Below are 24,630 nucleotides of genomic sequence, written 5' to 3' on the forward strand. Positions count from 1 at the left end.
GGCTTCATAGAAATACAGCAGTGTAGATGTTGGTCTATTTACATTATGAACTTCTGATATAAGTCTCTCTCTCTCTCTTTCTGGGCTTTCTGCTGAATTTTCTGTTGTCCCTGTTTATCTTCGTTTGCTCAGCCCTGTTCATCTGGAGGAAGATGAGAATCTTGAAGAGGCAATTCAGTGTTGTCTACTAGAAGACTGTGCTGTTAATATTCTAAAGTAAGAGTTACAAGTATTTTTTTACTACAGTAAAACTCTTGTTTACACCAGCGTAAACATCGCAAACAACATGGAACAATTCCTCATGCACTGAAGGTGATAGTGGAGTAAATGCAGAGGTAGCCAAAGGTCTGTTTATCTTTGTCATTGTCTTTTTTTTAATATAGGTCATCTGAAATGCCGAGCAAAGAAGAAGTTGCAGGCCTTCTACAAGCTCACAGTGAAAGAGTTATAACATCGGAAACAAGACAGATCTATATCAGTCGAGCCAATGCTTGGCCAACAGCCCAACGTGTGTTTAAGAGAACCTGTTTTGCACAAAGCTGTGACATGCTTTATGTCACATTTGCAAGCCATGAACATGACGCTGAGGAAGATGCTGCCGACCTTGGAGGTCCCAGGCGAGAGTTTTTCCGATTACTGGTGAAGCCTATCTTCCAAGACAGTGGAGCTTTTGAAGGTTTTTTCTAAATATATTGGTTTGAAAATGCCAGAGTACACGATACAGAATGCGGTGTTAATTTATTTAATCTTTCAGGCACACCAAATGGATGCACACCAAGACTGAACATTCTCCACTTGCAAAATGGACTGTATGGAACCATTGGCAGGATGAAGTCTACAGTAATAATAACTGTAGGGGCTGAAGCACCTGCATTCCTGTCCCCGAGTGTCGTGGACTACATTGTGTCTGGGGACATCCTTCAACCTAAAAAGGTAATGGGCAATATTCTGACCTGAAGACTATTGTAGCAAGCCTTTGCTTTTTTTGACTATTCCACAGCAGTACAGTTACTTTTATTTTGGTAGAATGCATTATCAAAATAATTTTGGTTTCATATTACCCAATAAATAACTAAAAATGACTTTCTTGCCATTGGTAGGTAACTAAGTGTAAGTGAAATGCTACATAGTACTTCTGTAAATGTTGATTAAATGCAGTCATTTGAGAAAATAAGATTTTTGGGGGGGCTTTTTATGCCTTTAATGATAGGACAGTTGGAGAGAGACAGGAAGCAGAGAGAGGGGGAAGACATGCAGCAAACGACTGTCCGGTGCGGGACTCGAACCGGGGCCCACTGCAGCAAGGACTGTAGCCTCTGTACATGGGGCGGCTGCTTAACCCACTACACCACTGACCACCCTGAGAAAATAAGATTTTAAAGATCTGATCTGTAATATTTAGGTTCAACAGGCAACCTTGCAGGATGATTTGGAGAAAGCAGTCAGCAGCTGTGACTAATGGCGATATAAGGTGAGGGTCTTCCACTTGTTGTCACCATGGCCAACAGAGATTTGTTTGTGAAAAATGCAGTTCTATACCATACTGTTGTGCAACGGCAGAGCTGTCTTGATCAACTCATTGATGGCTTGTCCCACTATGGAGTAAGATTCACCTCACAGTTCTGTATCATATTTGCTCCGTGCTGTGGTAAAATGACTAAGAATTGCCATATCCCCATTTAAAGGTAGGGTAGGAGATCCTGGATTTTGAGTCCAGCGAAGCTGCATTTTGAAAATACACCGGTAAAAAGTCCCAACCCTTTTCTTCACTTTTCCCCCGAAGGCACGCCTCTAGAGTACATGAACGCGCACGAGCACGAAGGTGCACGAGCGCTGTTCTGCCAGCAAGCATCGATCGTTGCCGTATTTAGTACTTAGTTTATGCTAACTATACGTTTAATAATGCTAGGTGCTAGCCAAGCTGGCTCTAGTTTAGCTTCCTGCCAAGCTTCTGGACGTTCACGGAGCAGGGTACGCGCACAGGGAGAAGGAACGGTCCGTTCACAATGATTGCATACTGTTTTTCCTAGATTGTACGTTCTAGAGGCCACTAAAACTTTTCATATTTGTGTCAAAACTTTTAATTAATTGGTTGCAATGGGGGTGTGAAGAGTATTTCAAGCAATATGTAAAAAAATGTTCCAGAAAAAGATCCCCTACCCCGCCTTTAACCATAACTACTCATTTTTATGGCCTTTCATTTATGGTGTTGAATTTCCTTCTAGTTTTTATCACTCCTTAGAGAGAACCCCAGCTTGCATGTGCTGCTTGACATACCAGGAAAGGTCAAAGGTCGAGCAGCTGATTTTGTAGCTGGTATTCTCAAACCAAGCTACTCTGTACTGGGGAGCAACGGAAGAGTTAGGGAGGAGTTGATGATGGGAACATTTAGGGAGTTTCTCCAATGTCTTGAAAGTAAGTTTGTATTTTTAATTCAGTATATTATACAATAAGGAAATCCAGGAAACGTACAGATTTATTTTATTCTTTACAACTCATGAAGCTGTGCCTATCTAATGTTTATGTACCATGTAACAAGAATACAGTTGTTATGATAGCTTGTAAGAATAACATTGCTTTTTCACCAAAATACCTCTACAGTAAACCATTAGTTATTCAATTAGTCATTGATTCAGTCTTTCTTAAACCTGAGTATTTCCGAGTCTCCAAGTCAACACTGGTTTCCCTTTGCTTTCAGATCAGGGGTCTTCAACGTTTTTCAGGCCAGGGACCCCCAAACTGATGGAGAGTTGGAGCAGGGACCCCCCTACTATTAATATGGCATACAATTGTGTTTTATATTTAACGGGGCCTAGTGCCGTTTATAAATATAGCTACTCTGTTATTGTACATTCAATACTAAGCTATTCAAATAATACACAGGTTAATATATTCATGTCTTTATTTTAAACATGTGCAAGGCACAGGGTTGCCGTGCCACTGCCATTTATAAACAAACATCTTGCATACAACACTGAGCTATTCAAATAATCCACAGATTTTAACTTTAAACATGCATGTAGATGGGGCAATGAATCCTCAAAGCATCTGTGAATGGCACACGTGTGCACAAAATTTGTGAGAAAAAATTGTTTGAAAAAAAAAAAATTTTTTTTTTTTTTTTTAAATGTTAAAAATTGTCTAATCAACCAAAGATTTCGCGACCCCCCTGCAGTACCTCCGCGGACCCCCTGTTGAAGACCTCTGTTTTAGATAAAGAGCTGAGAGACACATATGGGGACAGGACTCTAACCGAGGAGGAGGAGGCATTCCTGAAGACTTTGAGCCCTGGTCACATCTTTGCGTTTGCTACAGGGAGCAGCAAAGTCCCAGCCATTGGTTTTTCATCCAACTCCTAAATGAATATTTATTCATGATGAAGACAGATATCTTCCCACTGCACATACGTGTGCCAACGAGCTTCACCTTTTTGTGAATGCAACAACAATGACTGATGATGATGAATTCAACTACTGCTTCCTAGTGGCATTAATGAATGGATTTTTATTCAGCACCATTTCAACAAATGTCAGGATTCCACTCTTTAGTTTCGGATATGAGGTGCTATTAGTATTTATGTTGTCTACAACTGGACTAAAGTATTGTTGTGTTTTGAGATGTTTAACAGCTACCATTAAAGTACAAGTAAAGGCTTTGTTGTTGCAAGCACAACTTTAGCATAAATGTGCTGTCCTAGTTTTAATTTTTACTGTAAATCTACTAATAATTTACTGAAATCAGTTCATCAGGCTGCTGTGTTGTTCTGTGTACCCTCTGCCCCTCGCATGGTAACAACCCTAAAACTTTCCACTACAGCCCAGTGGCTGATGGTGTCCATGTGTAAATGTATTCCATAGAGGAGATTTGAGGCATATAGAGTTTGTTCATATTAGAAAGCAGTGGTTTCAATTGCATTACATAAGAAAGCTGAAAAATAAAGACTATAGCTTGTGTTTTCCCATCTTGCTCCACATTCTTTTCATCTTGTTATGAATTTAACTCGAGTTAAATCAGCAACTAGAGTTACTAGTTTTTTTATACTCAACAAACAGTAGTGAAGGAATGAAACTATGTACATTTACTCAAGTAAGGTACTTAAGTAGAAATTTGGAGTACTTTTCAGATTACATTTTTTAATTCCCCTCCTCACCATTGAAAGGCATGTTTATTCAGATTCACTGATGTTGAATATGTTGTGACAAACTGAAGAATGTGTTCTTTCTCCTCATCCTACTCCTCCTCAAGCTCTTTACAAAAGTGGACTTTTGAAAGTACAATGAGGCTAATGTTACCCAGTTGTCCATGTTATGCTGAGATCACACATTTACAAGTTTATCCAAAATAAACTGTTGTGTTCTCTGAAACAATGTTTTGCCATTGTTGTTGTCATGTAGAAGAGGGTTAATGGCATCATTCAGTTCTTGCAAATCCCTGCCATTCAATGGGGAAAATCCTCTTCTAGAGTTTGGTGAGGAACAAAAAACTATCCCTGCTGTTGAGAGTTCTGGGTTGTGAAGATGAGGCAAATCATTGTCCAGACTAAAAAGCTGAACTGGTGTTCTATCTCCTTCAGATGAGATAGAGTGATTGTTAAATCCAGCTTAGAATTCCTCCAAAGTACGGTTGATTCTGGGTAGAAAGAGCTAATGGAGACAAAATAGGTCTGTTGCATTATCTATGTCTAGGATACTCAGGGATTCCAGTTCATAAAAAATGGGTGCATAAATATGGCTGCAGTTTTTGTTCAAGTCTCGGTTAAAACGCTCGATCCTCTGGTTGTGTACAGAACTTCCTGTTAAGACAGAGCCTTCAGCCCTGCTTGCATGCATGTCCTCCCAAATCTGAGCGTTCTCTCCTCTGTGATCAGTCCTGATGTGCAGTGGTCTGCCAAACTGTCCAACAGCTGCAGTGAAGTGGTCTCTCACAGTTTCAGCACGATTATTGTTGGAACAGTGAAGACACATCAACATCCTACTGTAGCCGTCTATGGCACCTTGAACAACCAATTTCCACCTAATCAACTTGTGATTTCCGTCGACATGCCATATAAAATTTGGATGTGGGACAGAGTACACTCGCCGAACTATTGCTGTTCTTCTCCTGGCTAAGACACCAACTGGGTCCATCCTTAGCAGTGAATCTCTTACACGTTGTCTTTGAACCACAATGTTTTTGGAGCGGACATGCCCCATAAGCATCACTTCTCTAATATTTGGGTGTTCAGTTTTTATTTGTGACACTTCAAGATCCAATTGTTGATCACTGATGCTCTTAAATTTTGACGTTGGGATGTTATAGTCTTGCAGTAACTTGTAGAAATTTGGCCTCGAGATTGAAAGAATAGATGCCGCTTCTGTAAAGGTGGTTTTCAGTGAAAGAACATGTTCAAGCTCCTCTTTGGAAATCTGATGTCTTCCTTGTTAGTCATTCTAGAACACAGCAAAGAATATGACATTTGGCATGTTTCTATAACAAACAAGGGTTATTCAAGAGGAAATTATAGACCTAACAGATGAGCATTCACATCACTCATCATCTTTCTGACTGAAGAGAATTATAGATTGTACTGTTTGTTTATTTAAGGAATGTTTAACTAAATAACATGGACCATCAAAGATGAGAGGTTACTGAGAGGTAAATGAGAAGTAAATCAAACAAATATGAACATGAATATGAATGAGTACTTACTGAGCAAGGTCTGTTGCTGGTAAAGGTATGGTAGCGCTGGAGCAGGAACCCTGAGGAGTTTTAAAATATAAACAAAATACCAAAGACGTTATTATATTGTCACGTGTTAGTGTAAAATATGCCACCATGATTGGAAACAAAACGGAAACAGTATACCACACAGAAAACAAACAAACAAACAAACAGTCAGCTAGGTTACATGAGTATGAAAGTATACCGAGCGGTATGACCTCCCAGTGGAGGTGGTGGGTGTGGCTGGCCCAGGTGGGATGTTGCAGCTGGTGGGAGCCTGAAGAGACATTAGCAAAATATTAGCAACATTATCTTTCATGTGTTTTTTCTTTTTATACGCCCAGCAGTCAAAAACCACCGATGTGATTGGCGAAGGACAAAAAAGCAGGACAATGTAGAAACAAAGAGAGATAGATTTTATGCTTTTTTACAGTACGCACACTATACATATATATATATATATATATATATATATATATATATATGTATATATATATATATACACATACACACACACACACTAGTGGTGGGCCGTTATCGGCGTTAACGTGCTGCGATAATTTGAGAGTCTTATCGGGCGATATAAAAAATATCGCCGTTAATCTATTCTCAAAGTTGGGTTGGGAACTGGGTCAAAATAGGTAGCCTAAGCAAACTGTGATGACTTTTACCTTGATATTTTAGCTCGGGTGTGGGCCGATGTACTTTGTCTGCCGTTAGGTGTGATTAAAACAGAAGAACGCTACTTTTCAGAAGCCTGTGCTAGGCAGTTTATGGAGGTCGCTTATCTGTGGGGGATAGTTGACAAAATCTGCCCTGTTGGAACAGACAGCGCTCCTAATATGGTGGCCGCAGGGAGGATACTGCGCGTGTGGCGCAACAGAGACGCACTGCACACAACGCTATCTCAACAGCAGCACCATCTGGCCCTCCCAACAAGTGCTGAATATGAGAAGTTGGCGTAGCTAGAGAAACTGCTGGAGCCATGCATGTGAATAAACTGGTCTGCCCTAATGTTGCTGACTCGCTGGAGAAGCTTCGCTTGAGAATTTGCTTTGGTAGCTTTGGTAGCTCGTGACGTCACATTTAGAATGTTCAATTCTTAAAGGCCCCGCGGCTGTGCAGCACCCCCGCGGAAAAAAACATGAGGAAAGAGAGGGCAGGAACACGAATAAACATGTTGTTATTTACAATTTGTTATACAAGATATACATCACTTTTACAAATTATGTAAAACTACATTAGGTACACCTGAGAAGAGCAGGAATAGCAGAGGCAGCTGTGAAAATAAACTAAATTCGAAAGTAAATCCGAAATAAATCCGAAATAAAACTTAATTGCAGTGAGAAAGGTATGCTTGGGGTTACTACACTATTGTATGGAAGCACTCGACACGGCAATTGCAACAGTCTCAGGATTAAACGACTATTGTTTGGATAGGAACCAAAGTTTACACGTCTGTTTCCGTGAACGCCGCGGATTGTCCCCCCTGAATGAGCCATTTTAATCTAGATTAATCTAGATTAATTTCAAGATTTCAGTGAGATTAATCTAGATTAAAAAAAATAATCTATGCCCACCACTAATATATACATATATATACACACACACACACTTTGTTTCATGAACGAGGACACAGTGGTGTTGGTATACTTGACTATTCATGTTCTAAAACAGCAGAGCGCAAGTTACAGTGGGTAAACATACACCAGGAGAACCACCAATGCAGTACCACATAACAAAGACAGATGGCAGCAGCAACACATTTATAAAGGCAGGTGGCAGCTAGCCTGGGCGAAAGCCGACTGTTGACTCTGTCAAACAGTCTGGGAAAACCCAAGAGGAATCCGTTTCCATGGAGGGCGGGACCTTACCCAGCAACTTAAATTTATTGGAGTAACGGAGTTCCCTTAACCAATGATAATGTTTAGAAATGACGTTGGTTATGCGCCGAGGTTCATGCTTACTCTCGCGAGGCTCTAGCTCGCGAATCACGCTTCCCACATCCGCTTTCATTATACCGGTACCATTTGATAAATCAAACTTTTCCCAAAGCCAGTTGGAAGGAGAGCTACGACATCCTTGCCACTAACAAAATTGACGAGGCATTCCTCTTGCTCTCGTTTTAATTGTGTAATGATCTCCAGAGTTGAGACAACTTCATGGATAGCTTCTAGCGTTCTTCCGTCGCCATGTTTATTTCCGCTGCGGTTGAACTACAATTATATGGACTACAATGGACTCCGCGCGTGAGTTCTGCGTCACCACTCGCAACTGTTTGCTGATTGGCAAAACACTGAGCGAACCGAGGTAGGGGGATTTGGCCAGACTATGTGCGGAGCCAAAATCTTTGGGCGGAAGTACGTAGGATGGCGTCGCCAGGCTAGGTGGCAGCACATGTCCTGCAACATCTCCCTTTTCTTAATTAAAGCAATGGCATATGAACTGAGACCTGAAACAAAGGCCTACTGAGTACTCAAGAAAGTTACTTGTTTTATCATGCCAAAACCTATCACTGTTGTACATTATACCGGCAGCGACAACAACATAAACATTTGGCAACATAATACAACTGGTTTTATACTGGCAGCAGCAACTTCATAAACAAACATAAACATTTGGCAACAACCAGAATACATATTTTTCTTTCCCTTCAGAGATCCAGTCTTTTAGGTGGCCTGGTAATCCGACCATAGCGTGAGGTGACTGGAGGCCCTGTTGGTGTGGAGGTTGTATCAGCAGCTGGGCTATCAGCATGCTGAGGTGGGGTAGCACACGGCGTAGCACTGAGCTCTGGCCAGTGAATCTCATTGTGAAAAAAGTATTCATACCATTTTCCTTCAGCAAAACCTGAAAATGGGTCCCACAGACCCAAGCCAGGGATAAGCAAAGCAATATTTCACCAACACACACAACACTGTATAGAAAAGGAGCACCAGCACCACACACACACTATTGTATGTTCTATTAGTTAGTAAAAGAAGGAATCGAAAACAGTCAACCTGCTGGGTGAATTTATCTAATCTGTTATCGGTACCACGTACAACTCAGAATACAAGTCTGTTGTTGAGAGCGTCATTTCCTCTTGCATCATCTGTTGGGGCAGCAGCATCAGAACCAGGGACCTAAAAAGACTCAACAACCTGATAAGGAAGGCTGGTTCTGTTCTGGGGACGACTGTGGAACCTCTGGAGACAATAATGCAAAGAAGGATTTTGCATAAAATCAAGAGAATTATGGACAACCCTGAACATCCTCTCCATGAGACTGTTATCAGAAAACAGAGTCTCTTCAGTCAAAGGCTTCTTCAGTTTGGATGCAAAACGGACCGCTACAGGAAATCTTTCCTGCCCACAGCCATCAGCATCTATAATAACTCTTTGATTTAATTGAGCTACATCAACATTTAATTTCCCTCTGGGATAAATAAAGTATTTTTGAATTGAATTGAATTGAATAAAGTGCATTGCAGTAATCTAGCCGAGATGTAATAAAGGCGTTGATTACTGTTTCAAAGTGCGTATGTGCAAAGAAGGGCTTCACCTAAGACCAGATACACTTAGACTAAGATACAAAAAAAGCTGGACTTCACTATTGCACCAATTTGCCGGTCCAATTTAAAATCACTGTCCATCTTAAAACCCAAGTTTGCGACTGTTGGCTTCCTGTATTGCACCAAGGGGCCCAAGTCAACAGGAGGGGATTTGCAAGAGCCACTGGGACCAAACACCATCACTTCTGAAACAGGAAGGAATGCCGTTGGACCATCCTACAGGATGTGACGGACCACAGTTTCTGTTGAGCATGAAAAATATAGTTTATTATTTTTGACTGGACCACAGGAGTTGGTCCTAAATAGGTGGACTTTGAGCCTCCAGCTGCTGTGCAGACGGGTGAAATGGATCGGTCATGTCAGCTTCAGGGCCTCCTTTTGAGAAGTTTTGGTTTGTAAATGTTTGTCCAGCAGACCCGAGCACGACACATTCAGCAACAATGTCCATTGGGTTTTACGTTTACATCCCCCATCTGAGCTGGGGGACTGATGTAGAATCATTTGACGGGGGCAGAATGTCAGTTGTACCATTTCCCATTGCAGACACAAGCCACATATTTGTGTGATTTTATTTGATCAATTTATTTATACGCCATTTATTCTTCACAGCTACTGTTGCTGATAATGCAATATTCTGCCCGTACAGTCTGTTTGGTTCCCAAGCACCTACGTAATTGTTTTCTGGTGATGATGCACACCTCCTCCTCATTATATCCACTCAGGAGAGTCAGATCAGGCCAAGTGATTTCTCCAAGAATAAAAAGCAACAACAGGCTGGCTGAAGATGCACTTAGACTTTCCTCAAAGCTGCTGGGGTTAAATGCTGGGGCCCTTGTCCACTTGAAAGCATGACAAGCTGTTCTTATGGAATAGCCAGCCCTTTCAAACCCTTTAATTACGTTCACATCTTTTCATAGCTGACACCTGATCTCAGGTGGTAAGCTGTTATTCAAATGAATTGTTCTGCGCTATTTATCAGCATTCTGAAAAGGCTGATTTGTTTATTTCACAAGAGCAGGAGAGCCGCACACTTTCCACATGTTATGTTGAGAAGTGATCATTTACATACGAGGTGGCTCCAGTGCTCTCTCATCTGTACCCTCTTCATACTCACTTTCCTTTTGACCTACTATCCACTGGATACAATAACGATCAGCTTAACTGCCTCGTGTGTTTCTTCAGCCTTAATGTTTGTTCTCATATATTTTCTTATGTGTGCAGCAAAGCAGTGAAAGCTTTGGTTGGCATAATGATCACCAGATGTGAACACAAACTACTTTGTAAAGCTGCCCATCCCCTTTGGCATCTTTATTTTGTTGTGTTACAACTTTGACATGTGTCTGTTTTTTTGGATTTTTATGTCATAAAAGTGAAAAATAACTGCATGTATGGGTTGTTTTTTAAGGCCTTCAATTATGATCCGTTGCTGAAACTTGCATATTATGTCCATTTTTATTCAATCAAAGTGTCTGAAGATCCCGGTATGTTTAAAGCTGTTGTGAGAAGCCCCACCACTGAGCAACATCAACTTGTGTTTCATTTTGTTAACAAGCATCACGTCGGTACGTGTGCAAAAAGATCCCGTTTGATATGTTGTGTCAGAATCATTGATCCAACTTTTAGTCTAGAGTGTTAATCTCATTAGAAATTATAAACATGTCAGTCCACATCCATCTGAACTTATAAGCAGACTCTTTTTGTCAGGGACTGACGGCACATTTTTATACTGAATTTGATCAAAGAGCCACCTGCTGGAGGAAAAGTAAGAGCAGATGTTTAACATTATTTTCCATATGATGGATGGGAAGCTGTTGTTTGAGTATCATCCGCACAGGTAAAAGTAAAGCAAAATCATTGTCATTAAGACTTTGGCTGTGGAGTCATGCTGCTTATTGCATTAAAAGTGAAAAAACACGTCGCTGAAGGTGTAAAATCAGTTGAACGACCAGTTGAACCCCATGGCTTTCGTATGCATCACGGGGAACAATGTCTGCTTTAATGTCTTTTACTAAGTTGTTTTGCAGGAGATGTGCACGTAAAATAATTTTTCCCTTATAGAATCCATCATATTGGGCACCTCAGTCTTAGTAAAAAATGGAAACGTACAGATCAAGCAACTTTGAAGCTTTTCTTGCAACCACAGGCCTCCCCTGTTATTCTTTCAGCGTGTTGCACTTCTGAAGACTGCTGGGATCACTGCTGGCATTAAAGCTGCAGTCTGCAACTCTTTTTCAAGCATAATGCCTGGAACTGTCCGGGGATTCTGAAAGTAGTACATTAAATACCCCAATACAAAAAAAAATGAGTTCTCTAGGTCCCCTATATGTCCCGCTAGGTCCCTCCAAAGCCAGCAGGTTTGTTTACAAAATTGCAGACCGGACCGGTAAAAGGTAACCAATCAGGTTTACGAGCTGGGCTCTGCTGCCTGTCAATCACCGATTGTGCACGCGCGATACAAGGTAGGCTCGTCCCCACGCTTATTTATCTGGACTATTGAACTTCATTACGGGCTAGTCTACTTACTGTGTCTTCCATGATCGCAAATGACAGGTGAGTTGATGAATGAGGAGTCGTGTAGGCGCATCTGGCGTGCACGTCTACGTGCACGAGTTCTCATGTGTTTTGAAGGGGCGGGACAGAAAGTTGAATAACTTTTTATTTTTCGGTTAAAAAATAAGCATTTCTTGCATTTTGCGACTACGGAGGTCACCGTTTTCAACTTCAAGCGTTCTGATAGATCATGTAAACTCTTAAAATGCCAAAAAGTAGGACTTTACGTATGACAACAACAAATCCTGCAGACTGCAGCTTTAATGTAAAGTTATTCAATTCAATTCAATTTTTTTCTGTGTGAGTACACCTGAGATTGATGCCGGAGAGACTGCTTTGATTGAAACATGGTGGAAGTCCGCAAGCTTTCCAGAACTATTTAACTGTGGTATTTATAGATCAGAAGAAGAATCTATCATTCCTCTGCTGGTGCTGCAGTCTCTCCAGTCTCTCAATCTCCATGCTTTTTGGTTCAACTCATCTTTAGCAGCATTTTGTCTCTTATGGGCTTAGCTCTGTCTGAATGAGGCTAACAGAAAGAAGCCACGGGCATCTCAGAGGTCAAGTAAAAGTGTTTTGCATCTTAACAGCATGGGGCTAATGTGCTGGAATTGTGCACACACGCGGCACACTTAACCTGGAAAGTAGCCAGAGTCTCTTTGTGCTGGTTTACTCAGCTGTGGAAGGCAAGGTCCGACCGAGTCAGATGACTCAATTACGGATACCCGACCAATCTCGCCTCGGGATCAGGGGGAATCGGGGAGGGGTATCTCTGTCTGAAAGGCTCTAACAAAGGCCCTGCCCTGCTTACTCTGTTCGGACAAGGCCCATCGACAATCTGCAGGGGGGATAATCCCAGCAGCACTAAAGAGTTCTCTAAGGAAATGATGCTCACTTTAGGGTTTAACAGGTTATCTCAACATTACATCTTCATGCAGGTTACGCGTATCGATGTTTCAAAAGTTGTTGTAGAACATATCTGAAGGAGGCTGACTAAAGTATGTCACTTGATTAAAGTTTTACTGGTTAAAACCCATTTTAACCAGTTTGAACTCTGACCAAAAAAATGAATGAGTCTGGCTGGCAGATCCTTCATCCACCCTGTGGGATTGAATGTAGGCCTTCTTCACCAAATAATAGGGGGCACTCATAGTTTGACCCACCCAGTTAATGTGTTTAACCCCTTAGGGCAGTACATGACTGGCTGTTTAAAAGGGCTCATGTTTAGTGAATTTTCAAGGCTCATTTAATTTTGTGTTGATAGTTTGTATGTTACTGTTTTGTCATTTAGAATTTAAGATCATTCTTAATGAGTTGATGACGATGAAAAGATGAGTGACCTCAGGAAATACAGAGAAGCAGTGGGTAGCCTAATCTATCTTAGTTCATGCACTAGACCAGATTTGAGTTGTGTCGTAAGTAAACTTTCACAATATTTCAGTGCGCCAACAGAAGAGCAGTGGACGACTGTAAAACATGTACTGAAATATCTGAAAGGCACAATTGACAAGATGCTGTGTTACAGGAAATGTGATGATGGGTTACAGTTGGTGGCTTATAGTGACTCGGATTTAGCCTGATTAACATAGACTTTCAAATCTCTTCGAGATTCTGGTCTGACCAAGACCATAACGAATACGATTCGAAATGGCCTGGTCAACCCGCCTCCCTCGGGTTGCTACTGGTTGTGGCCAGAAAAGGCTGTGCCTAAGCTTAAGTCAATTACACCACTCTTTCCTCTGACGTATGATTTAACTACCAGCGGGGCTAACTGGTAGATTAAACTCTTACCAAAGCCAGTAGGGAGCAAGGCGAAAACGTCTTTCCTGTCAAGAAATGATTCAAGGGCTGTTCTTTGCTCGATTTTTAACGAGAATCTCCCGTCGAACACTTTTCTTACAGCATCTACAGCAGTGTCAAAAGCTTGACGCTGCTCCATGTTGATATTGAATGAAGCGCTTCCGTGTACAATCCATGGGTTGAGTGGCAGTTCAATCACGTCACTACCTTGAACACGCCTCTACCCTGGGCCGTTGGCGCTGCTCAAAGTCGATTGCTTCCCGACAAAGTGGGTGGAGTTCCCATTTTTTCGGGAACTCGAATCCACCTGAATGAGCAGTTTGCCTGAGTAAGTGTAGCAGAGCCGAAGGTGTTGCGTCACTGCGAGGGCGGAGCCTGGGTAACTCGGATTGGGCAGGAGATGCAACTGACCGACGTAGTACATCTGGTTATTGTGTTAGCCTATGTAAGAATGGTCCTCTGATTTCTTGGAAGACCAAAAAGCAGCCAACTGTAGCACTGTCAACATGTGAGGCTGAGTACATGGCGTTAGCTGTCACTACACAAGAATGTTTGTACCTGTCTCAAATGCTTAAACATCTTGACTCTCATTATGATGTACCTGTAATTTATGAAGATGACCAGGGGGCAATTGCATTGGCAAAGAATCCCTTTAGCCGACAGAGATGCAAACACATTGACATCAAATATCATTTTGTAAGATCTACTGTAAAAAATGGTGATGTGTTTTTGGAGTATTGCCCAACAGATCAAATGGTTGCTGACCAAATGACAAAACCAGCTACAAAAGGGAAGCTTCTTGCCTTTTCTAGGTTTCTATTTAGGTGATTGCCGAACCAAAATGTGATTTTGCTCTTTGCAATGTTTTTGTTTTTCTTGTTGTAAATGTGAGAACAAGTGGGGGTGTTGATTGATGCTTGTTGAGGGCCTTAACTATCTGAGTGTGCTCTCAATTGACAACCTTGATTGAGGCCAGGTCATGTGACTTTACTTACTAACTCTCTCTGTTCATTTTCACCCAAACCTGTGTTGGTGCCTGTTCATTTTGGTCTTTGTCTCCAGGTAGCAGTTCAGTTTGTAACACAGGGTCTGCATGTGTTCAAGCAAACTTTTATTTCTTTTACTCGCAATGTTTTTAATGTAGGAATCCTAAGACAAGGCCCCTCCTCGCCTTGTAAGGCCAACAAACATGACAAATGTTAGGAGTGACTAAAACTGGAGTGGTGTGAGGAGAGCTCTTGGCTCTTGTCATCCTGTTTTTATAACCTCAGCTTGGTCAAGTCATTTTTAACACCCAACCTTAATCACATCATTTTCAATACCAAGAAGTTTGTAATGTGTAAAAAGGAGATGAAACAGTGGGGGAAAATGCAAGGAAAGACTGAAATTTCTCAATTTCTCAATGAGCACATTGTCCTTACATATGTGATGCAACAGTCCATATGTCACAATTACACCAAGGCTGTGACAATGCGTTGACAGTTATTTTCATGTGCTGTAGCACATAAAGAAAAAGCAGCAAAATTTGTCTGTTGACACAATAAATGGATTATATTTATTTGAAGATTTCACACCTTGTCATGATACCAAATTGCGAGTAGTGACATGAATATAGACAAATTAAACTAATAACATTCAATATAGTGTGAAACATCCATCCATCCATTTTCTATACCGCTGAATCCGTCGGTCGGGTCGCGGGGGGGCTGGAGCCTATCCCAGCGGTCAATGGGCGAGAGGCGGGGTACACCCTGGACAGGCCGCCAGTCCATCACAGTGCCACACAGAGACAAATGAGACAAACAACCATACACGCTCACACTCACTCCTAAGGACAATTTTAGAGACACCAATTAACCTAACATGCATGTTTTTGGACAGTGGGAGGAAGCCGGAGTACCCGGAGAGAACCCACGCTTACACGGGGAGAACATGCAAACTCCACACAGAAAGGCCCCAGCTGGGAGTTGAACCTGGAACCTTCTTGCTGTGAGGCAACGGTGCTAACCACCACACCTGTGAAACATCCTTTATGGCTAAATGAAAACAGCCCCCACCCTTTAGTAACGTTTGCTTTGACGTGGGACTTCCTAAAATGTCCCTTTGTTACTGATCTAATCCACGGTTCAACAGTAAACATAGAACTTCAGCAAAGAGTTTTTCACAAGGGCCCTTCATGCCTGCGCGTTTTTCAGATATTTTCATTCCCAAACAATTCTGAGCACACATGCAGTGCACGCAAGCAATTGATTATTGAATAACCAGAGTAATAAAAAGGTCAACTAAACTGTTATGGGAAGCTGTGTCTTTCATCACTTTATGACAGCTCTGTTTAAACATTTGCGCAAAGTTAGAAGAGCCATTTTAGACAATGTTGATTACCTGTTAACTCAACCTCGGTAACCTATTGTCTGTTTGCTTCCTCAGACACTGAAATTTCTATAAACTGCATGTCAGGCTTTCTAAGCTATTCATATCTGAGCAATTTAAAACCTGAGAGGTTTTCTGGAAAATATAAACATATCAACAAGAGTATTTTATTCCAAATCATCTCAAGAAATGAGAAAAGCCTAAATTAAGAAAGAGAAAATTACATTTAGGAGGTAATATCTTAAGCTTTCACTGTAAATGGATAAGAACTCATATTTATCAGAGGCAAAAGCATGCATGTAGTATACTGCATCATGTCCGAATGGTTTTTGATGTACTTCTAAACTCTGAAGACAATAATGACAAATTATGGACACCAAACTAATCTCAATGGACTACCCAAACAAAGTTAAACATTTCAGATATAAACTTGAACATCAGTGTTGGCACAGATCTTTTACAACAAAATGTTGTATTTGGTGGCAGGAGTCTCAATGTTTGTCACAGTATGCTTGTGTTCTTGTGTTTTTATTCTATAAAATGATATACATAATGTGTTCTATTTACAACCAGGATCTACATAAGACATGAAAAAAGTGTTAAACATAGTGCTCAACATTTACTAAAGTGAGAAAAAGCAAGTTTTTGATATGATTTCAAACAGTTTTAGACATGAAAAGGTTCTGCATTCTCTGTGTTAGTTAAAGCTACATAGAATTTTTTTGTTTAGTCTGATCTGGTAAAAGACATTCAAAATGTACTTGTCTGTTGTTTTTGTTTAAGATATTTCTCTCCGTAAAATATCTGGTCAAAAGAAAGAAAGAAAGTCATGCAGGAGTGTGAATAGCTTGGTTTGAATTGATTTGTGATAGTGAATCACCTTTAAAGCTTCCACTGATCTGCACACTGTGCATCTTTAGTGAAGAAAAATGATACTTTATGGAAAAGAAAAGCATATTATCACATCTGGCCCATGATTCTGTGCAAGCATCGCTTGGAGGCTGTGTTCCAGATCAGCAGGGCAGTGTTTGAGTTCAATGTTACCTTTGCTTCAACATTAATCTCACACATTAGAGTGACTGGCTGTCAGCCCGTGACATGTCTTTCATGGATTAACAGTGTTACTGGAACGATTCTTTGTTCCTACTAATGCTGTGAGCAAGGTATCGAGGGAGCTATCAAACAGCAGATAATTAACTCAGGGGCCGACCAAGTTAGTAATAGAATGATGAATTATTCAGTATTTGTAGGCTCTCTCTCCTCATATTGCAGGCAACACAATAGTCACTGAGAGTCATACTCACTGAAAATTAGAAATTCATTTTTGTATACTGCACTGTATAAATACACTCAGCAGAATGACTCAACTATTTGAATAGATGTGCCCAAGCAAACAAGCAAGTTCTGTGTTAGGTTTTGTTAAGTTTGTCTTTGTTTTATGCTTATTTGTTTTTGTTTTCATGTTCTTCTTGTCTTCCAGAGTCAGTTCCTTGTATATCTCAGTCTTGCTTTTCTGCTCTCTGCTCCCCCCTCCTGGCCATAGATTCCAACAACAGTTACACACAACCTTTTGTGACACTGAATCAACTTAGTAAATCCTCAAGTGAATGAAACAACACACAAAGCTTTAATATGGGCTATCTTTCAATGTACACTGAGTGCAAGTGCACCATCATTTTTATCAAGACCGAAAGCTCATTAAAGATTGATTTTAGAATTATTTTTCACATCAAAATAACTTTCAGTTTGAGGTTGCTGGTTGTGTGGATGGGAATATGACCAAAAGACACGAGGCTGTGTGCCCTTGAACAGCCTTAAGAGTATGAAGGCTCTGGGAACGCTGCTTTGAGGGTGCTGATTCTTATGTCTATTTTGAAACAAGACTACAAAGTTGTTGTTGATTTTTCTGCAGAGCAGTTGCGCTAAACCATAGAGTCTATCCATTCAAGAATAAGGGACAGGCTATGTGGGATTTGATAATACCTCTTAAAACTTGGCCTGTCACAGGCCTGTCACAGGCCTGTGTAAGGAGAAGGTCAAATTGTGACGGAAGACATTTTGCCGAGTTTGGTACCTAGAAATATGTATCTCTTTGTCCTCAAAGGCTATGCACTAGTTTGTCCCATTACTGTACACCACACTGCGTGTGGTAGCTCTTGACAATCAAAACAAAACTTTACTGTGAACAAAATTTGGGTAATGGCTCAGGAAAAAAAAAAATATTGGACATATACTTGTAATTCTTAAGCAACCCATTAAAAACAGAGTGTGAGAGCTAATTATTAAAACGTTAGCTCATCCAACAGTCCTACGTCATCCACGCGCCAACGGTCGTGACATCTCAACGTTTAAAAGGAAGTTAAAAAAAACAAAACCAAAAAAACGGTTAAATAAACGTTTGGAATCAGTAGCAGTTCTCAACGGCTGGAGAAAAATATTTCCATGGTACAATAATTCAGAAACTCAGAAACGACACAAGAAGAAAAGCTGAACATTGGAAGCTACAAATACGTCGGATGATAAAGTTTCGGTAAGAGCAGAATATCAAACTTGAAAAAGTGAATGAACAAACAACATAAACTGAGACGTAACGGTTGAGCTAACATACCTTATCAGCTAGAAAGAAAAATAATTAGCGTTTATTCATGCTCAAATTGATCAGGAACCTCACCAAAGTAAGTTTAAATAATATAGAAACACAATAAAAACATTTTTTTGTAATTACCTGCTCCTTTGAATTTGAAGGAATTACTTTTAAAAATGTTTGAAACATGGATCAGATGTTGCACATCCAGCGCTTAGGAACTGAGGAGACTGTTGATGTCACTGTATGCATTTTATTTACTGAATTACAGGAAAAAGTTGATAAATCAACAACATTAGTGGCTAATAGTGTTTTCTCAGAGGGAATAAAGGGAACCGTTGAGTATTACGGCTTAAGGGGTGATTCTCCCTTCCAGACATCGTTATGATGGACACACCCAATCCAAAAGCAAACAAGTGTGTGTCTCAGGTAAGTTTCAGTTGTTTCTTTTTAGAATTAAAGCAGCCCATTTGATTCAGCTTATTCGTTGAGATACAGCTCTAGTTACGTAGAGCAAATACACTTCTACACTATTTACGACTCTTGTCTTCCTTCAGGCCAAACATAAGCAGGCAAGAGAAGAGAGGAAAAAGCTGCTCACCCCTGCACACAAGTACATGATTGACATCCTGGCTGACCGGCTGTCTTTGGCACCAACAGAGGTGGAGGAATTTGTTTTGGATTCTCCTTCAGTAAGTTCCTCCTCAGTGTGACTCCAAACTGGTACTAATGCTATCAAAAGCAGAAATATCTCACCAACACAAATCAGAAGTCAGGTGATCAGCTGAGGTTTTGTGGGATTGATTCATAACGCGTTATTTTTGTGGCTTTTTCTTCAGTTTGGTGTGATGCTTTCTAAACGTTTCGTTCCAAGGTTATGTTTTGTTTTTGGTTGTTTTATACTTGCATCGTAATATGATGCAATGATTAATAATGTTTTTTGTGTTCTTCCTTTTTTCTTGCTAACTAGCTGCTCGCTTTTGATCATTTCTTCGCCTCGGGGGGCAGCAAAACCATTTCGTTTGTGTATCAGGAGTCCGAAGTCCCAGGAATAGGTATGAAGAAATCTGGAAAGTCTTCAATTGGAAAGACTGTCCATGCTTATTTTAATTGAAATTTTTTCCGTTTGACAGCTGTTATGCCGGGTTTTATATACTAGTATTTTTTTTGAAGTAAAATAGGAAAAACGTCCTATTTTCGAAAAACTGAAATACCGATAGATGATACAATTTTAGGGAAAGTCTTCTAATCAAATTTGATTGATTATCTTGCATGATAAAGACCCAGATATTCCACACAACATTATGAACTGGAATGTTTTTTCATCTCTTACAAAACCATTTGGATTTGATTTCAGAATGTGGGCGCGTATATCCTGGACCAAGCAAAGGGGGCAAAGCAATGAGGCTGTTTTTAGCCAATTTAGCAAAAACGTGCCTCACAGGGATCTGCTGCTCCTTCACACGGACCAGAGTGGACATTCCTGTGAACCCAGAAAACATACACGAGGTAAGGTCAAAGGTGGCGTGTCTCAGTAATTGTTAAGTATTTATTCTTGTGTTATGTGTCATATCAAAAGATGTAATCACTTTATAGAAAAGCTTTTGTTTCAGCTTATTCTTTATCACTACTCTATACAAACTTGATGATTAAAGTGTTACCCTTGCTTCTGGAAACTTTATTGAACAAGACAAAAGATAAAAATGGCACAGCTACGTCTTAGCTTAGCATCTTCCTTAAACCTCCGGGTTCCCTCCCTGAGCAGCTCACCTCATGGCAGTGTGTGTAGCAACGTATTACATCACAATAATAACATTGTTACAGCTGTCACGTCCAGTTATTGTCATACAAAGAGAATCTCTAATAAAAAAGTTAATTCACTAATAAACACTGTTTATACACAAGCCATTTAGGATGGCGAAGTGATCTTTGATAATGCACAATGTTCTTAAAGGGGAACTCCGGGGCATTTGAAGCGTGTTTCCATTGCTAGAGGTTGTCAAATAATGATAGTATGACACAGAGAGGTGCGTATCTGCGCTCCCTGTGTGGAGATTGCTCTGTCCGCACAGCATGTCATGCGAGGCTAATACGTGGTGGCTAAGGGGCAAGCGCTAACCCTTCCACGTAAAACAACAACTTGCACACTGCAGAAACGTCACACCACTTTATAACCCATCCGACAATAAAGTCACAAGCCTTACCATCAAAACCATATGCATGGTTCTCACATTACTGGCATGGGGAGGTTACAAAACAACTGTATAAACAGCATGTAACTCACCGGCTGGTTGTAGGCTCGTGCATGTGAAAGCCCAAAAGAGTCGATGGAGGATAATCCCATATACAAAACAATTATATTCTCTAGAAAAACTGCGTTCAAGTATTTAAAACATTACAACAATACATGCCCAGTAATATTGTTGTAATGTTTTAAATACTTGAACGCAGTTTTTCTAGAGAATATAATTGTTTTGTATATGGGATTATTCTCCATCGACTCTTTTGGGCTTTCACATGCGCGAGCCTACAACCAGCCGGTGAGTTACATGCTGTTTATAAAGTTTTTTTGTAACGTCCCCATGCCAGTAATGTGAGAACCATGCATATGGTTTTGATGGTAAGGCTTGTGACTTTATTGTCGGATGGGTTATAAAGTGGTGTGACGTTTCTGCAGTGTGCAAGTTGTTGTTTTACGTGGAAGGGTTAGCGCTTGCCCCTTAGCCACCACGTATTAGCCTCGCATGACATGCTGTGCGGACAGAGCAATCTCCACACAGGGAGCGCAGATACGCACCTCTCTGTGTCATACTATCATTATTTGACAACCTCTAGCAATGGAAACACGCTTCAAATGCCCCGGAGTTCCCCTTTAAAGTTATTCATTTGTTGGTCTTTTTAACCTAAGGATTAAAACCAAACATATTTTACTTTACTAAGGTTATGTTAGGAGTTTAATGCATTATTAGCAGTTAGCTAATGTTATGTGCTCCACAACGTTATTTGATGACTATGTTAAACTAACGCGAGCAGTAAAACCTCCACAGACAAACACCCCACCGTACAAAAAATGGCTGTTTACTGAGGAGCCTTTGATCTACGGAAACACCGTTTACAGAGTAACGACTCACCGACATGGTGTGCTGTGTTGGCTTCAAACTTGTTTCTCGTCTTGAGCGTGGGAGGGGGCTTCTTATGTAAAAAGATGGCGGACTTTGATGTGGACGGTCTACTTGTTTTTACAAATGCATGCATCTCCTTGTGATTCTTCTTTTTTGTTGCCCTCCTCTTCTCTACCTTTTTCCTGGATAAGATCTGTGAAGCGCTGAGAATATATTAAGTCTAGTTGAGTGTATACATGCAGGATGGATTCGACTCCCAACTGCATTATCTGCGTATATTAGTCTGGCTTTGAGAAGTTTGATTTCATTCCCTTGGACTGACACGTTTACATTCATTTTTAGTCTGCTCTGGTTTTTCCTGTTGCCCAGATGTGAGGTGTGAGCTGCTGTGCGTTTTGGCCGCTGGTTTATAATCTGAACGTTTCTTTTTTCAACCTCTGTGGGGTCAATTCATATGAATTTACAGAGCTGATTGCTTGTTACTTTTTCAAATGAAGTGGTTTATGTTCTTTACGTGATTTACAGAAATCACGCTCTCTATATTTGTGTACTCTGCTATCTCAACCAGATGCATTATCAGGTACCAAAGTTTGGCACAGCTGATGTAATGTCAGTCAGTAGTTCGAAGCAAGAGCACATTTTCATGAGAACCCTAACATCTCAAACCAAATCATGTTTCTCCCTCACAGTTGAAATGTTTTCTGCTTCGGATTTCATTAAGTGATGGGTTGTCTTTTCTTGATGCCTTGCAGGAAATCTTTTTCTCAATGATTGATGCCAGGGATGGCCTCCTGAAAGGAATAAGGGATTCCTACGATGCACTGCTTCCAGCCCTTACTACAGGACAGAACTGGGGAGCTGTAGACAAGTCTAGACATGGAGCAAAACTTAAAACGAACTTCTTCTATTCCTTTAAACATTTTTTGAACTCTTTAGATGGTAAGAATGTTTCACATTTATTGCCAACTGAATGTGAATAAGTTATTGGAGGGTGGCTCTTTAGAAAGATTGTAACTTTAAGCTCCATCTCTCGGGCAAATCTTACTCAACTGATTTAAAACCATCTTATGTTGAAGTACACAATAACAAGCAATACTGTAACCAAAAGATGGTTTGTAACCAGTACTGATGATTTTGTACTTTGTCTTATTTATACTTCAGATATCCAGAGGAGCAATGAGAGCGTCGTTCATCTGAAAACAGTCACAGATATTGACTTGTCTAAACTGGCCTGTCTGGATGATATGAAAGCTGCGGCTGCCAACTTTGACATGGTGCAACGGCTGGAAGAAATTCTGATGCAATGGTGCAAACAAATCGAGCAGGTTGGTAGATTTCAGAGATTATATTTGATCCAACAACCTTAATTTGTGCTGTTAAATGCTAAAAATGAATTTGCGATGACTGTGATAGGCACAAAGCTCATTGGTTAGAGATGGTGACATCAGGCCAAGATGGATCAGATAGTTATGGAAGATTGGGAATATGATAGGATTGCTCAGACAGCAAAGCTTAATGGTGATGTTGGTGATGTATCCATTGTCATCAGGTCCTGATGGAGAGTGATTTGTTGAGGAAAGAGGATGATTCTGCCGGACCACTGAGTGAGTTAGAACACTGGAAACGAATGTCTTTACAGTACAACTCTATCATCGATCACATCAAAAGCCCAGAGTGTAAGGCGGTGGTGATGGTGCTCCATCTCAACCATTCCAAAATAATGAAGGTACTGACACAAGTGTTCAATGTACACAGAGTAATACCAAAGCTATTGAACATTTTCACTTTGTATCAGTTTTAGTGTATGTAGTTAAGGTTTGCTGCATGTAAAGAGAAATTAAAAACAGTCTGTGATACATAAATCATGACAAATGCCTGAAAATTGCAATGTAGAAGATATCGACGTTGGATAGCTTGCAATGATCATGGATTCAGTGTTCACTGCATGTAGGTGATCTTCACAGATGTATGAAAAAAATAGTTTTTGGAAATGATTATTTGTTAACACAGTACAGTATGTAGCCGTTCTGCATTAAGATGATGCTGAGTAGGCACTGTTTCATTTCACTGGAAAGTGTTGGTGTCACATCTGAGCCTAGTCCTGAATTATTTCATGTATTCTGATAAAATCCTATGCTAAGATCATTTGTGAATGACTAGATTTATTAAATCAATCAATGGATTCCTATTAACGCAGTCTTGTACCCGTGCAGGTGTGGCGGGATCTCGACACGAGGATAACATATCGTGTCAATGAGGCAAAAGACAATTTCAAATTCTTGTCAACACTTGAGAAAGTCTTACATCCTCTGTACAACAGTGACCCCGTATGTACATTTAACAGTTTGATTCTAATGAATAGTTTGTGTTTGGTAACACTGAATTAATATGTCCTTATTACATTGTTTTGTACTATCCAGGCAGCCATTATTTAGACAACTTATATACATTTTTTTTAACAAAGAATTAGTAAAAAGTTTGGAAGTTTGGCAAACTTAAGTGTAGAAATAGATGATAATTCATCTTCATTGACCCTCCTAAATCCTGAAATGTGATTTCAGGTTTCCATGACAGAAAATGTGCCGAAGGTCATCAGTGCCATTCACATGATTTACCGTGTTTCACTATATTACAATACAAGCGAAAAGATGTCTGCGCTGCTTGTCAAAGTAAGTGAAGTGTGTTCAGTTTCTGAAATATTTAAGTTGTCACCGGAAAACGTAACTTTCATGAGAAGACGCAGTGCAAGGATCCAGCTCCCTTTGTAAAACTGTAGCCACACAACTGACCACTTTTCCAGATCACAAATCAGATGGTCACAGCATGCAGATCCTACATTACTGACGATGGCAGTTGTCTTATATGGGATCAAGATGCTGAAAAACTCATCAGAAAAATGCAGGTGACTGAAGCTGATATTACTAAACATTTGGGTTATTATTACCAAGGCT

The 24,630-nt window shown here is 40.4% G+C and overlaps 1 pseudogene; it reads left to right on the plus strand.

The window, feature by feature from the left end:
* Window positions 1-577: 577 nt before the first annotated feature.
* LOC142376963 (dynein axonemal heavy chain 8-like) overlaps window positions 578-24,630 on the plus strand; it is a 67,655-nt pseudogene continuing 43,602 nt past the window's right edge.

Source organism: Odontesthes bonariensis, chromosome 3, assembly GCF_027942865.1.
Source record: "Odontesthes bonariensis isolate fOdoBon6 chromosome 3, fOdoBon6.hap1, whole genome shotgun sequence".
Classification (NCBI taxonomy): Eukaryota; Metazoa; Chordata; class Actinopteri; order Atheriniformes; family Atherinopsidae; genus Odontesthes; species Odontesthes bonariensis.